Source organism: Triticum urartu, unplaced genomic scaffold, assembly GCF_056163025.1.
Source record: "Triticum urartu cultivar PI428250 unplaced genomic scaffold, HENAU_Tu73 scaffold678, whole genome shotgun sequence".
In the NCBI taxonomy this organism is placed as follows: domain Eukaryota; kingdom Viridiplantae; phylum Streptophyta; class Magnoliopsida; order Poales; family Poaceae; genus Triticum; species Triticum urartu.
In genome coordinates, this window is record NW_028260866.1 from 1 (window position 1) to 17,500 (window position 17,500).

General features: G+C 32.9%; 1 non-coding gene across 1 annotated transcript; it reads right to left on the reverse strand.

Moving 5' to 3' along the window:
- Positions 1–11,241: 11,241 nt before the first annotated feature.
- TRNAL-UAG (transfer RNA leucine (anticodon UAG)) lies at positions 11,242–11,321 on the reverse strand. Its single transcript has one exon. It is a non-coding gene; the product is annotated as a tRNA-Leu (tRNA).
- Between the last annotated feature and the right edge of the window lie 6,179 nt (positions 11,322–17,500).

The following is a 17,500-nucleotide window of genomic DNA, read 5'->3' on the forward strand; positions in this document are numbered from 1 at the left end:
GTACCCCCGGGAAGAGATCCAGTGGAGACAGCTGGGCCTGTAGCTCAGAGGATTAGAGCACGTGGCTACGAACCACGGTGTCGGGGGTTCGAATCCCTCCTCGCCCACAGCCTTCCAAAGGGGGAAGGGCCTTTACTTTCCCCCTGAGGGTAGGAAAATCATGATCGGGATAGCGGACGTAAAGCTATTGAACTTAGGTATGCTCTTTCCTTTTGTCGAAGTGGAATCGTAGAACAGAATGTGATACGATGAGATAGAATGCAATAGAAATAGAAACAAGGATAGCGAACGGGTTACCTACTCCTAAGGGTCAAAGCAAGCCCTTTAATTCAATTCTTTATTCTTACATTAAAATTCTTACATTAAAGAATGAATAAAATCTCCCCAAGTAGGATTCGAACCTACGACCAGTCAGTTAACAGCCGACCGCTCTACCACTGAGCTACTGAGGAACAAGGGGGGATTCGACCTCCTAGAGTTCAACTCCCGCTCTCAACCCATGAACAATATGAGTCCGAAGCTTCTTTCGTAACTCCCATAATTTCTTCGTAGTGGCTCCGTTCCATGCCTCATTTCATAGGGAAGCCCAAAGTGGCTCTATTTCATTCTATTTCACTTCCTAGCACTTCCTATCATTTAATATCCATCCCTTTGGTCTTATTGACATAAGAGATGTCATTTATAGTCTATCTCTTTCTATATATGGAAAGTCAAGAAATTCTCATCGAAACATCGAGAAATTGTGCATATAGAAAACTCTAAAGAAAGAAAAAAAGGAGACCCATGCCATGATTTTCAAATCTTTTCTATTTAGTAGTCTAAGTTTCTCGATGAGGATAATTAATTCGGTCGTTGTGGTCGGACTCTATTATGGATTTCTGACTACATTCTCCATAGGTCCCTCTTAGATCTTCTTTCTCCAATCTTGGATTAGGGAAGAAGGAGATATTCGCGACTACTGGCGATTTCATTATGGGGCAGCTCATGATCTTCATATCGATCTATTATCCACCTCTGTATCTATTCTTTCTTAGCTAAACAGGTGGAAGATCTATCCAATTTGGTTATATTATATCATGGACTCGAAAAACGGATCTGAATTTGACTGAAATGCACGATCTTCACAGGTATCACTTTTCACGATACCTAAAAGGTGGAATAGCGATTTTCGAACCATTTCCTATAAGAGAATGGTTTCCATTACTTTGAGAAATGGATTCTTATATCAAACTATAGCTATTGCATTAAAGAAGAAAAGAAACTAATAGAAGTCGAAGACGCGGAATGATAGTGAATAGAGAGAAAGATTCTTCTGATTTTCTTGTTTCTATCTACTAGACGCCGTAGAGAATTGAGAATTTTCATGTCTTTCAATTCTCGTACTCGTAATTGGAAAGTTATGGAAGGAGACCCATCATTTTGCAATGAAAACAACATATAAAACTCTGGACAATTTCGAAATCAGGCCAAGCGTCTTAATACATATGCAAAAAAATTCATTATTGGCCCACCATTGATTAGAAGATTTAGCTTGTATGAATCGCTATTGGTTTGATACGAATAATGACAATCGTTTCAGTATGTTAAGGATACAGATGTATCCACAATTCATTTAGAGTTACTTAATAGTCTATTTCTTATACCATATCTCTATCCCGTGAAATTCTCGAGCCAAAAGATGGATGCATATGCTGTGTTTCATTTTGCTAAATGATATCAATTAAATGGTGTATCAATTCCATAAATTGCATATAGCAATAAATAAATCAGCAAAATTCTTTCTAATATTTTAGATAGAAGAAACATTTCTTCTATCTAAAATATTAGAAAGAATGTACCCTTCTATCCAAATCCAATTTGCATCGATAAAATAAATCCAAATTCCAGTAGTAGATGAATAATTGCAAATTTGTGTGTGTACGAGATTAGAATAACTTCAAAATAACTGACATAATTTTGTATTTTTCCTGATCAGAAAAATACATGAAAAAGAAAGGAGGTAGAAAAATTTTTGGATTTATGGTTAAAGAAGAAAAAGAAGAAAACAGGGGTTCTGTTGAATTTCAAGTATTCAGTTTCACCAATAAGATACGGAGACTTGCTTCACATTTGGAATTACACAAAAAAGATTTTTCATCGGAAAGAGGTCTACGAAGACTTTTGGGAAAACGTCGACGTTTGCTGGCTTATTTGGCAAAGAAAAATAGAGTACGTTATAAGAAATTAATCGGTCAGTTGAATATTCGGGAGCAGTAATTTAATCGTTCAAATTTTTTTCTTGTTTTATTATTTTTTTAGTAGTCTTATAGTAGTCTTAGATTTTTCATTTTGATGAGCCTCGCTTTGAGGAATTCATGGAATAATCCATTTTCATGGAATAATGAATTAAGGAAGAAAGGATATGAGTCTACCGCTTACAAGAAAAGATCTCATGATAGTCAATATGGGCCCTCAACACCCATCAATGCATGGTGTTCTTCGACTGATCGTTACTCTCGATGGTGAGGATGTTATTGATTGTGAACCCATATTAGGGTATTTACACAGAGGAATGGAAAAAATCGCGGAAAACCGAACTATTATACAATACTTACCTTATGTAACAAGGTGGGATTATTTAGCTACTATGTTTACAGAAGCAATAACAGTAAATGCACCAGAATTCTTGGAGAATATTCAAATACCACAAAGAGCCAGCTATATTAGGGTAATTATGTTAGAATTAAGCCGGATAGCTTCTCACTTGCTATGGCTTGGACCTTTTATGGCGGATCTCGGCGCACAGACTCCTTTTTTCTATATTTTTAGAGAGAGAGAATTAATATATGATCTATTTGAAGCTGCTACAGGTATGCGAATGATGCACAATTACTTTCGCATCGGAGGAGTAGCCGCCGATCTACCTTATGGATGGATCGATAAATGTTTAGATTTCTGTGATTATTTTTTACGCGGAGTTGTTGAATATCAACAACTTATTACACAGAATCCAATTTTTTTAGAGCGAGTTGAAGGAGTAGGTTTTATTAGCGGAGAAGAAGCAGTAAATTGGGGCTTATCGGGACCGATGTTACGAGCTTCTGGAATACAATGGGATCTTCGTAAAGTAGATCCTTATGAGTCTTACAACCAATTTGATTGGAAAGTCCAATGGCAAAAAGAAGGGGATTCGTTAGCTCGCTATTTAGTACGAATTGGTGAAATGAGGGAATCCATCAAAATAATTCAACAAGCTGTAGAAAAAATTCCTGGAGGACCTTATGAAAATTTAGAAGTCCGACGCTTTAAGAAAGAAAATAATTCTGAATGGAATGATTTTGAGTATAAATTTCTTGGTAAAAAACCTTCGCCCAATTTTGAATTGTCAAGACAAGAGCTTTATGTAAGAGTAGAAGCCCCAAAAGGTGAATTAGGGATTTATCTAGTAGGAGATGATAGCCTTTTCCCCTGGAGATGGAAAATCCGTCCACCCGGGTTTATTAATTTGCAAATTCTTCCTCAGCTAGTTAAAAAAATGAAATTGGCTGATATCATGACGATATTAGGTAGTATAGATATCATTATGGGGGAAGTTGATCGTTGAAATGATAATAGATAGGGTAGAGGTAGAAACTATCAATTCTTTTTCGAAATTGGAATTATTAAAAGAAGTCTATGGACTGATATCGATTCTACCCATTTTGACCCTCCTTTTGGGAATAACAATAGAGGTACTCGTAATTGTGTGGTTAGAAAGAGAAATATCTGCGTCGATACAACAACGTATTGGTCCTGAATATGCTGGCCCCCTGGGCCTGCTTCAAGCTATAGCAGATGGGACTAAGCTACTTTTTAAAGAAGATATTCTGCCATCCCGAGGAGATATTTCTTTATTTAGCATTGGACCCTCTATAGCAGTCATATCAGTTTTATTAAGTTTTTTAGTTATCCCTTTGGGATATCATTTTGTTTTAGCCGATCTTAGTATTGGTGTTTTTTTATGGATTGCCATTTCAAGTATAGCTCCTATTGGTCTTCTTATGGCAGGATATAGCTCAAATAATAAATATTCTTTTTCAGGCGGTCTACGAGCTGCTGCTCAATCCATTAGTTATGAAATACCATTAACTTTTTGTGTGCTAGCAATATCTCTACGTGTGATTCGTTAAAATAGATCTTTTTCCTATAAAATCCATTAACTATTTATATTCCTTTTCTTATTTAGTATTTGGGTTGGTAAGTTAAACTAGATAGCTATATGAGTGAAACAAAACAGCTTATAAATTTGTAGTAAAAAGAAAAAATCTCATTTCCTACGTACAAGAAAAAAGTGGAAGTAAACATAAGCAGTGTAAACTCTTTATCCCAAGGTTGATATTTTTTAATTAGTCATCATATCTTGAAGCGGCCAAGAATAAAGGATTCACGATATGGAATTCCATTACTAGAATACTCCTAGTTATTACTATAACTTAATAATCCATAAGAAGAATCCACCAAAAGTTAGTGAAGGGTTAGGAACACTAAAGTACATAAAGGATTAGTAATGGAAAATCTAAAACATTAGAGATTTTTGCCCATAAAAGGAATCATAATAAGGACTTGCAATTTGTAGAAATTATCAAGTAGTACTTTCTTCGGATTCCGATCCAGAGTATGTTCCCATTCACTTGTTAAGGAAATGGCTATCAAGAACGAATTAACCCTTTATCCATTTTTTCTTTTTAAATACCCCCTCCCTGGGGAAAGAAGAATAGTAAAAAAGATATGGAGTGCACTAGAAAAAATTTTCATTATTTCCTTCCTCTATCCATATTCATGCAGAATTGCTCATGAACTAATACCCAACTCTTTCCATTTATTAATTGAATTCCTATAACAAGTAACAAGTGTTTTATTCCAAGATTAAGTTATTACTGAACAAAGAAAAATTTTCATTATATTATAAAGGATGAGATCAATTCGGAAGCGCTTTTTCTTATTCTAGCAGACGGAATTCCTTTGGTCTAATTTAGGACTTTCAAATCTATTTTATTTTATCTAATTCTATCTACGCCCCCGGGGCTAGGAACAAAACAGTCCTTTCCTTTTTCTGATCATAGAGAAGCCGTATGAAGCTAAGGTTTCATGTACGGTTTTGAAATAGCGGTGGGAACTGTGATGTTATCACCGACTATGATTATCTAACAGTTCAAGTACAGTTGATATAGTTGAAGCACAGTCAAAATACGGTTTTTTTGGATGGAATATTTGGCGTCAGCCTATAGGTTTTCTGGTTTTTTTAATTTCTTCTTTGGCAGAATGTGAAAGATTACCCTTTGATTTACCAGAAGCGGAGGAAGAATTAGTAGCAGGTTACCAAACTGAATATTCCGGTATCAAATATGGTTTATTTTATCTTGTTTCTTACCTAAATTTATTAGTTTCTTCTTTATTTGTAACAGTTCTCTACTTGGGCGGGTGGAATTTATCTATTCCCTATATATCCTTTTTTGATTTTTTCCAAATGAATAAAGCAGTTGGAATTTTGGAAATGACAATGGGTATATTTATTACATTAACTAAAGCTTATTTATTTCTCTTCATTTCTATCACAATAAGATGGACTTTACCGAGGATGAGAATGGATCAGTTATTAAATCTTGGATGGAAATTTCTTTTACCTATTTCCCTGGGCAATCTCTTATTAACAACCTCTTCTCAACTTGTTTCACTATAAATAAGATAATACAATAATAGTAAGAATATTTTCAACACAAAAGCTCTCTCAAACAAGAGAAAGAAACATATCTTTTTCATAGATATTTAGAATGAATATGTTCCCTATGGTAACTGGGTTCATGAGTTATGGTCAACAAACAATACGTGCTACAAGGTACATAGGTCAAAGTTTCATAACTACCTTATCCCACACAAATCGTTTACCTATAACGATTCACTACCCTTATGAAAAATCAATTACACCAGAGCGTTTCCGAGGGCGAATCCACTTTGAATTTGATAAATGTATTGCTTGTGAAGTATGTGTTCGCGTATGTCCGATAGATTTACCCGTTGTGGATTGGAGATTTGAAAAGGATATTAAAAGAAAACAATTGCTTAATTATAGTATTGATTTCGGAGTTTGTATATTTTGTGGCAATTGTGTTGAGTACTGTCCAACAAGCTGTTTATCAATGACTGAAGAATATGAACTTTCTACCTATGATCGTCATGAATTGAATTACAATCAAATTGCTTTAAGTCGGTTACCAATCTCCATAATGGGAGATTACACAATTCAAACAATTAGGAATTCGTCTGAAAGTAAAATAAACAAAGAAAAATCTTCGAATTCAAGAACGATTACTGATTACTAAACTTTGATTTTGTCTTTCTGTTATAAAAATCTAATAATTCTTTATTAAACTTTAAAATTAAACTATAAAGAAAAACGAAAAACTACTGCTTATTGGAAATTATTTCTTATTTTAAATCAGACTAGATTTTCGTGATATAATATAATTTATAACTATAAGTTTATACACAAAAAAATACCCTAATCCTTTTTTCCTTCCTTGAATCCTTTAGTTTTAGTCAGTTCATGAAAAATTTTATACTATTAATTTCTTTTTATCCATAATGGATTTACCTGGACCAATACATGAGATTCTTATGCTATTTGGGGGATTTGTTCTTCTACTAGGGGGTCTAGGAGTAGTATTACTTACCAACCCCATTTATTCTGCCTTTTCGCTGGGATTAGTTCTTGTTTGTATATCCTTATTCTATTTTTTATTAAATTCCTACTTTGTAGCTGTCGCACAACTTCTTATTTATGTGGGAGCCATAAATGTCTTGATCATATTCGCTGTAATGTTCGTAAATGGCTCAGAATGGTCTAAAGATAAGAATTATTGGACTATTGGAGATGGGTTCACTTCACTCGTTTGTATAACTATTGTTTTTTCACTAATGACTACTATCCCAGATACGTCGTGGTATGGAATTCTTTGGACTACAAGATCAAACCAAATAGTAGAACAGGGTCTCATAAATAATGTTCAACAAATTGGAATTCATTTAGCAACCGATTTTTATCTTCCGTTTGAACTCATTTCCATAATTCTTCTAGTTTCTTTAATAGGTGCAATTACTATGGCTCGGCAATAAGAAAACTTAGAAAAAGTACAAATTATAAGAATTGCAAATCTAAAATAAATAACTAAAGAATCACAATTTTGATTTAGTAAAATCCATCTACTGCCAACAAATACCTCCTTTTTTTTTTTTTTTTTTTTCTTTTGTTGTGTAATTGTTCTATTGTAATTAATTGAATCGGTTCAATTCTTGCCCTCATATTGAAATGAATCGAGATTGATAAGGAGTTAGTTAATGATGTTTGAGCATGTACTTTTTTTGAGTGTCTATTTATTTTCGATTGGTATCTATGGATTGATCACAAGCCGAAACATGGTTAGAGCTCTAATATGTCTTGAACTTATACTGAATTCAATTAATCTAAATCTCGTAACATTTTCTGATCTATTTGATAGTCGCCAATTAAAAGGAGATATTTTCGCAATTTTTGTTATAGCCCTTGCAGCTGCTGAAGCCGCTATTGGACTATCCATTCTTTCTTCCATCCATCGTAATAGGAAATCCACTCGTATCAATCAATCTAATTTATTGAATAATTAGACTTTTGAATAATTAGACATAGAATCCTCTAAACAAAGGCGCACATATTAAAATAAATAGAAATCAATACTATTTTCTTAGTATTATTTGAGAATATCCATTTTTTTTAGTAGATTATTGCATAGTATTCTTTTTCACTTAAATGAATTTTTGTATTTGTAATTCATTGATATTGCAATTTGAATATTGCAATAATTTATATTGAAAAGACGATAGCCAATTTATTGGCTAATTCGAATTCGTCTGTACAATTCGTAAAATTCTTTCTTATTTCTTATTTATTGTTGAAATCCAAAATTAAAGTCTCTTGGCTCTCTTCACGCTTTCTCACAAACAGATTAAAAAATAGATTTTTTTTTTTGAAGTTTGGATAAACCATTGCTTCGTCTGGTGTCTACAATACATATGACTCATTATAGTACTAATTTCATTTTTACCAGATCGAAAAATTTTATGTTGAAAAGAAAAATTTATAGATCCAATGTCACATTCCGTAAAAATTTACGATACATGTATAGGATGCACTCAATGTGTACGAGCTTGTCCAACAGATGTATTAGAAATGATACCCTGGGATGGATGTAAAGCCAAGCAAATTGCTTCCGCGCCGAGAACCGAAGATTGTGTGGGTTGTAAGAGATGTGAATCTGCCTGCCCGACAGATTTTTTAAGTGTCCGCGTTTATTTAGGGCCTGAAACAACACGTAGCATGGCTCTATCTTATTGATACGTTACAAAAAACTTCACTCGAATCGTCTGATTCCTCTTTACCGAAGAAGCCTGTGCTCGAAATAATCGAGCACGGGCTTTTCTGGTCAAAACGTATCTTGTCTTTATCACTTTATCATGAGTTATTTTCCTTGGTTAACAATACTTGTTGTTTTGCCGATATTTGCAGGTTCATTAATTTTCTTTTTACCTCATAAGGGAAACAAAGTCGTTAGGTGGTATACTATATCTATTTGTTTATTAGAATTCCTTCTAATGACTTATGCGTTCTGTTATCATTTCCAACTGGAGGATCCCTTAATCCAATTAAAGGAGGATTATAAATGGATAGATGTCTTCGATTTCCACTGGAGATTGGGAATCGATGGACTTTCATTAGGATCTATTTTATTGACAGGATTTATCACTACTTTAGCTACTTTAGCAGCTTGGCCAATTACACGGAATTCGCGATTATTCTATTTCCTGATGCTCGCAATGTATAGTGGTCAAATAGGATTATTTTCTTCGCGAGACCTTTTACTTTTTTTTATCATGTGGGAGTTAGAATTAATTCCTGTTTACTTACTTTTATCCATGTGGGGGGGGAAGAGGCGTCTATATTCAGCTACAAAGTTTATTTTGTATACTGCAGGCGGTTCCATTTTTTTCTTAATCGGAGTTCTGGGTATGGGCTTATATGGTTCCAACGAACCAGGATTAGATTTGGAAAGATTAATTAATCAATCATACCCTGCAACCTTGGAAATACTTTTATATTTTGGCTTCCTTATTGCTTATGCTGTCAAATTGCCGATTATACCCCTACATACGTGGTTACCAGATACCCATGGGGAAGCACATTATAGTACATGTATGCTTTTAGCGGGAATATTATTAAAGATGGGAGCATATGGATTGATTCGGATCAACATGGAATTGTTACCTCATGCTCATTATCTATTTTCGCCCTGGTTAGTAATAATAGGAGCGATCCAAATAATCTATGCAGCTTCAACTTCTCTTGGTCAACGAAATTTCAAAAAAAGAATAGCTTATTCCTCTGTATCTCACATGGGTTTCATAATTATAGGAATTGGTTCCATAACCAACATTGGACTCAATGGAGCTATTTTACAAATATTATCCCATGGATTTATTGGTGCTACACTTTTTTTCTTGGCAGGAACCGCTTCTGATAGAATGCGTCTTGTTTATCTCGAAGAACTGGGGGGAATATCTATCCCAATGCCTAAAATTTTTACCATGTTTAGTAGCTTTTCAATGGCTTCTCTTGCCTTACCAGGAATGAGTGGTTTTGTCGCAGAATTAGTAGTATTTTTTGGACTAATTACTAGTCCAAAATTTCTGTTAATGCCAAAAACACTAATTACTTTTGTAATGGCAATTGGAATGATATTAACTCCTATTTATTTATTATCTATGTTACGCCAGATGTTCTATGGATACAAGCTATTTAATGTTCCAAACGCAAATTTTGTGGATTCTGGACCACGAGAACTCTTTATTTTAATCTGTATCTTTTTACCAGTAATAGGAATTGGTATTTATCCAGATTTTGTTCTCTCCCTATCCGTTGACAGGGTAGAGGCTCTCTTATCCAATTATTATCCTAAATAGGTTTGCTTTTTTTTACTCGTCTGCTCTATTAATGCAGAAATAAGTAAAAAAGTATATAATGCAGAAATAAGTAAAAAAGTATAATTAGATCTATCTCGAATTTTTGAGAACCCTTTGATAAGGCGTTCAAGGGGTTCTCAAATAAAACATAAAAGTAAAAACCTTCATTTCATGAAGGTTTTATTTTATGTAATCATTTAGGTGTTAATGTAAACGAACCATAACTATGTAAGCCTATTCCTAATAGATTTATACCAAAATAACAAATCCAAATTATAAGAAATCCTATCAAAGCTATAAGTGCAGAATTCGTACCCTTCCAATTTGGATTTGTTCTACTATGTAAATAAATTGCGAATATGGTCCAAGTAATAAATGCCCAAGTTTCCTTAGGATCCCAATTCCAATAGGATCCCCAGGCCTCATTAGCCCATACTGCTCCACAAAGAATACCTACGGTTAAAAGGGTAAATCCTAGGCTAATGACACGATAACTCCAAGAATCCAAACGCTCCGTTAATTGATATTTGTAATAATTTGGAAATGAAGGGACAGAGGTTCTTTTTAAAGCACTTCTTTTTGCATAAAAATATTTAATATCACTAAAGAAAAATGTTTTATTTAAAACATTTTTTTTCTTTTTAGAAAAGAAATGGAAATTATTTCGAAATCTAATGATTAGAATAGCGGCAGATAATAAGGATCCGCACAAAAGAGTTGCATAGCTTAATAACATCATACTGACATGCATCATTAACCACTGAGATTGTAGAGCAGGTACTAGTATCGTGGATTGATGCATTTCAGTTAAAAGACCCGATGTGGCAAAGCCTTGCGTTAAAATAGTACTTGGCGTAGTTATTGTGCTTAAATCATTTTTAGAGTTCTGTATTTTAGGAATGGTATGAAGAATATACAGGGCCCATGAAAGGAAGATCAATGACTCATATAAATTACTTAATGGAAAATGTCCCGAGGAAGCCCAACGAGAAACTAAGAATCCTGTTATAGAGAAAAAAGTAACTATCATTCCTTTTTCTGACGAATCGCGTAATCCTCCAAGTTCACGAACTAATAAGGTTATAAAATGAATCGTAATCACAATTGAAATCGTTGAGAAAGAGATATGAGTTAGTATATGTTCTAAAGTTGCAAATAGCATAAGGGGAAGGTCCCATTACAAAATTGTAAATTTCGAATTGATTTCTAATCTATTGTATTCTTTTTCAAGAATGCCGCCACTCGGATTCGAACCGAGATGCTTGAGCACTGCTTCCTAAGAGCAGCGTGTCTACCAATTTCACCATGGCGGCTAACTTCAAATAATAGGTAACTTAAAAGAATAATAGCTATTATCTTGGGAATCGTCGATATTGGGAAAGTCCATAAAATTTAGGAACATTAGAGTTTTCATTAAAATAGACTTCGTTTGGTAGTATCGTTTCCATTTTTTTTTTTTACAATAAACTCTTGCTTTGCCCAATAGAAACACAAACACTGCTTGAAAGAGTTGGAACTTCTTTTTTCTAACTTGCAATTATAGAACTAATTTTTTCTAATTAATTTCCCCTTTACATTTTGAAAATTCTTTCAATACAATGAAAAAAATCCAAAAGGGTTTCTATTTAATGATGAAATTAAAATAAAATGGATAAATAGAAAAGGCTTTTTGGATTTTTTAAAAATTTCTAGAATGAAAGTCTTTATGCTCTTATTAATAAGATTTACTAACCTTATGATTTTGGAGAAGATAGGTGGAAGTTGTAAGTCCTATTGTAAGAATACTCCACTTTTCATAATTTTCCTAATAGAATATGAGGATTCTATTAGGAAAATTATGAAAAGTTCATTGATAGGAAAAGAATACTTAGCACACAGTATACCAAACAAAACTTTTTTTTTCTTGTATATATAAGATAAGAGGGGTTTTTTGTTCTAAGAATATTGTACCGAGTAATTCGACACATAAAAGTACATTCAAAGAAGAATCCAAATTATTAAATAATTGGAATTCTTTTTTGATAAGTCAATTCATATTATTCCAAAATCTTATTATTTGTTTGTTGCCCAGAAAAACCCTTTGGTTTTGGATGCTCATTACCGCTCGAAAATGATCTTGATTTTACTAAAGAATAAGATTGTACTATGGAAAAATAAGTCTTTTTCTTCCAAATATTTTTACGAATACGCTTTTTTGACATTGAAGTACGTTTTTTTGGAACTGCCATTCAAAAAGGAAATTACTTTTTTCTAGTTGTATGTGAAAGACATCTATTGCTGCAAATCAATCCTTCTTTCTTCTTTTTATTAGTATTTATACTTAGATACTGAAAGATACTTAAATTTTGAATTATTTTTTACTTCATTTTGTCTAATGCGGATAAGACAACAAGAATTTTTTAACATTTTTTCTTTATATATTTTATACTTTTTTTTTAATAATATAGAATATATAGAAGGGTTTCTCATTTAAATCTATTTATATCTATTTATATATCAAGTATACTCCATATATAGATATATGGTATGGAAGCCTATCCCCCATATAAGATAAGACGGGGGGATAAAAAGAAGGGAAAATGAAAATAGTTAATTAAGTTCAGAATGGTATTCCATAAAGGAAAGGAATTCCAATCAAAACAAAAAATACTGAGTCTCTTAAACAAGACATTCTAAAACTTAGGTAATTTATAGTCATTAGAATTTTAGTTCTATATGAAGTAAGGACTATTCGATAATTTCTTATAAACATAGGTTTTCATTGGAATTCACTCAATCAGTTAATTATGGAACAAGAGAGCTGTTTCATCTTTGTTTTAAAGAAATATAAAAATGAATTATGAATAGAAAGTAAAATGATTCCACTTTTTTTTTTTTATTTTTATAAATATCTTTATTTAGTTAATAAAATAACTTCGTTACCTAGTTATTTTATTAACTTTTTTAATTTAACCAACTAAACCCATTCTTAATTTTTAATTATTTCAATGAGATAAATTTTGGAAAAATTAAGAATTTCAGTATTTTTTCTTATTCTTTTTATTTATTCTTTCAGAAAGAGATAAGAATTGGTTTGGTGAATCGGAAACAATTTTATAGAAAAATTGAAGTAAAAATTGAAGTAAAAATTGCAATTTCTTTTCTTATGGAACATACATATCAATATGCATGGGTAATCCCTCTTCTCCCACTTCCAGTTATTATGTCAATGGGATTTGGCCTTATTCTTATTCCGACAGCAACAAAAAATCTTCGTCGCATATGGGCTTTTCCTAGTGTTTTACTCTTAAGTATAGCTATGGTATTCTCAGTTCAACTGTCTATTCAACAAATAAATGGAAGTTCGATCTATCAATATCTATGGTCTTGGACCGTCAATAATGATTTTTCTTTAGAATTTGGATACTTGATTGACCCACTTACTTCTATTATGTTAATACTAATTACTACTGTAGGAATCCTGGTTCTTATTTATAGTGATGGTTATATGTCTCACGATGAAGGATATTTGAGATTTTTTGTTTATATAAGTTTTTTCAATACTTCCATGTTGGGATTGGTTACTAGCTCCAATTTGATACAAATTTATTTTTTTTGGGAACTCGTGGGAATGTGTTCTTATTTATTGATAGGCTTTTGGTTTACACGACCAATCGCAGCGAGTGCTTGTCAAAAAGCTTTTGTAACTAATCGTGTAGGGGATTTTGGTCTATTATTAGGAATTTTAGGTTTTTTTTGGATAACAGGTAGTTTAGAGTTTAGGGATTTGTTCAAAATAGCTAATAACTGGATTCCTAATAATGGAATTAACTCTTTACTTACTACTTTGTGTGCTTTTTTATTATTCCTTGGTGCAGTTGCGAAATCCGCACAATTCCCTCTTCACGTATGGTTACCCGATGCTATGGAAGGGCCCACTCCTATTTCGGCTCTTATACACGCAGCAACTATGGTTGCTGCGGGAATTTTTCTTCTAGCTCGACTTCTTCCTCTTTTCATATCTTTACCTTTGATAATGAGTTTTATTTCTTTAGTAGGTACAATAACACTATTCTTAGGAGCTACTTTAGCTCTTGCTCAGAGAGATATTAAAAGAAGCTTAGCCTATTCTACAATGTCTCAATTGGGTTATATGATGTTAGCTCTAGGTATAGGTTCTTATCAAGCTGCTTTATTCCATTTGATCACTCATGCTTATTCAAAAGCTTTATTGTTCTTGGGATCCGGATCCGTTATTCATTCAATGGAACCTCTTGTTGGATATTCACCAGATAAAAGTCAAAATATGGTTCTTATGGGCGGTTTAAGAAAATACATTCCAATCACAAGAACTACTTTTTTATGGGGTACACTTTCTCTTTGTGGTATTCCACCTCTTGCTTGCTTCTGGTCCAAAGATGAAATCCTTAGTAATAGTTGGTTGTATTCGCCCTTTTTTGGAATAATAGCCTCCTTTACTGCAGGATTAACTGCCTTTTATATGTTTCGGATATATTTACTTACATTTGATGGGTATTTGCGTGTTCATTTTCAAAATTACAGTAGCACTAAAGAGAGTTCCTTGTATTCAATATCCTTATGGGGAAAAAGGATACCCAAAGGAGTGAATAGGGATTTCGTTTTATCAACAACGAAGAGTGGAGTTTCTTTTTTTTCACAAAATATACCAAAAATTCAAGGTAATACAAGAAATAGGATAGGATCCTTTACTACGTCTTTTGGGGCTAAAAAAATTTTTGCCTATCCGCATGAAACGGGAAATACTATGTTATTTCCTCTTCTTATATTACTACTTTTCACTTTGTTCATTGGATTCATAGGAATCTCTTTTGATAATGGAGGAATTGGTAATGGAATAGCAGAGTTAACCATATTATCAAAGTGGTTAACTCCCTCAATAAACTTTACCCAGGAAAGTTCTAATTCTTTTGTAAATTCATATGAATTTATTACTAATGCAATTTCTTCTGTAAGTCTAGCTATCTTTGGTTTATTCATAGCATATATCTTCTATGGATCCGCTTATTCTTTTTTTCAGAATTTGGATTTAATAAACTCTTTTTACAAAGGAAATCCTAAAAAAGAATTTTTAGATCAAGTAAAAAAAAATATATACAGTTGGTCATATAATCGTGGTTATATAGATATTTTCTATACTAGGGTCTTTACCCTCGGTATAAGAGGGTTAACCGAACTCACGGAGTTTTTTGATAAGGGTGTTATTGATGGAATTACCAATGGAGTGGGTCTTGCTAGTTTTTGTATAGGAGAGGAAATTAAATATGTAGGGGGAGGTCGAATCTCGTCTTATTTATTCTTTTTTTTATGTTATGTATCTGTGTTTTTATTCTTTTTTCTTTCTTAAGTTAAGGAATTTACAACAAGTCTCTTGCAAAAATAACTATCCTATCCCCTTTCTACAATCTCTCTATATCCTTGTTACATAAGGTAAGTATTGTATAATAGTTCGGTTTTCCGCGATTTTTTCCATTCCTCTGTGTAAATACCCTAATATGGGTTCACAATCAATAACATCCTCACCATCGAGAGTAACGATCAGTCGAAGAACACCATGCATTGATGGGTGTTGAGGGCCCATATTGACTATCATGAGATCTTTTCTTGTAAGCGGTAGACTCATATCCTTTCTTCCTTAATTCATTATTCCATGAAAATGGATTATTCCATGAATTCCTCAAAGCGAGGCTCATCAAAATGAAAAATCTAAGACTACTATAAGACTACTAAAAAAATAATAAAACAAGAAAAAAATTTGAACGATTAAATTACTGCTCCCGAATATTCAACTGACCGATTAATTTCTTATAACGTACTCTATTTTTCTTTGCCAAATAAGCCAGCAAACGTCGACGTTTTCCCAAAAGTCTTCGTAGACCTCTTTCCGATGAAAAATCTTTTTTGTGTAATTCCAAATGTGAAGCAAGTCTCCGTATCTTATTGGTGAAACTGAATACTTGAAATTCAACAGAACCCCTGTTTTCTTCTTTTTCTTCTTTAACCATAAATCCAAAAATTTTTCTACCTCCTTTCTTTTTCATGTATTTTTCTGATCAGGAAAAATACAAAATTATGTCAGTTATTTTGAAGTTATTCTAATCTCGTACACACACAAATTTGCAATTATTCATCTACTACTGGAATTTGGATTTATTTTATCGATGCAAATTGGATTTGGATAGAAGGGTACATTCTTTCTAATATTTTAGATAGAAGAAATGTTTCTTCTATCTAAAATATTAGAAAGAATTTTGCTGATTTATTTATTGCTATATGCAATTTATGGAATTGATACACCATTTAATTGATATCATTTAGCAAAATGAAACACAGCATATGCATCCATCTTTTGGCTCGAGAATTTCACGGGATAGAGATATGGTATAAGAAATAGACTATTAAGTAACTCTAAATGAATTGTGGATACATCTGTATCCTTAACATACTGAAACGATTGTCATTATTCGTATCAAACCAATAGCGATTCATACAAGCTAAATCTTCTAATCAATGGTGGGCCAATAATGAATTTTTTTGCATATGTATTAAGACGCTTGGCCTGATTTCGAAATTGTCCAGAGTTTTATATGTTGTTTTCATTGCAAAATGATGGGTCTCCTTCCATAACTTTCCAATTACGAGTACGAGAATTGAAAGACATGAAAATTCTCAATTCTCTACGGCGTCTAGTAGATAGAAACAAGAAAATCAGAAGAATCTTTCTCTCTATTCACTATCATTCCGCGTCTTCGACTTCTATTAGTTTCTTTTCTTCTTTAATGCAATAGCTATAGTTTGATATAAGAATCCATTTCTCAAAGTAATGGAAACCATTCTCTTATAGGAAATGGTTCGAAAATCGCTATTCCACCTTTTAGGTATCGTGAAAAGTGATACCTGTGAAGATCGTGCATTTCAGTCAAATTCAGATCCGTTTTTCGAGTCCATGATATAATATAACCAAATTGGATAGATCTTCCACCTGTTTAGCTAAGAAAGAATAGATACAGAGGTGGATAATAGATCGATATGAAGATCATGAGCTGCCCCATAATGAAATCGCCAGTAGTCGCGAATATCTCCTTCTTCCCTAATCCAAGATTGGAGAAAGAAGATCTAAGAGGGACCTATGGAGAATGTAGTCAGAAATCCATAATAGAGTCCGACCACAACGACCGAATTAATTATCCTCATCGAGAAACTTAGACTACTAAATAGAAAAGATTTGAAAATCATGGCATGGGTCTCCTTTTTTTCTTTCTTTAGAGTTTTCTATATGCACAATTTCTCGATGTTTCGATGAGAATTTCTTGACTTTCCATATATAGAAAGAGATAGACTATAAATGACATCTCTTATGTCAATAAGACCAAAGGGATGGATATTAAATGATAGGAAGTGCTAGGAAGTGAAATAGAATGAAATAGAGCCACTTTGGGCTTCCCTATGAAATGAGGCATGGAACGGAGCCACT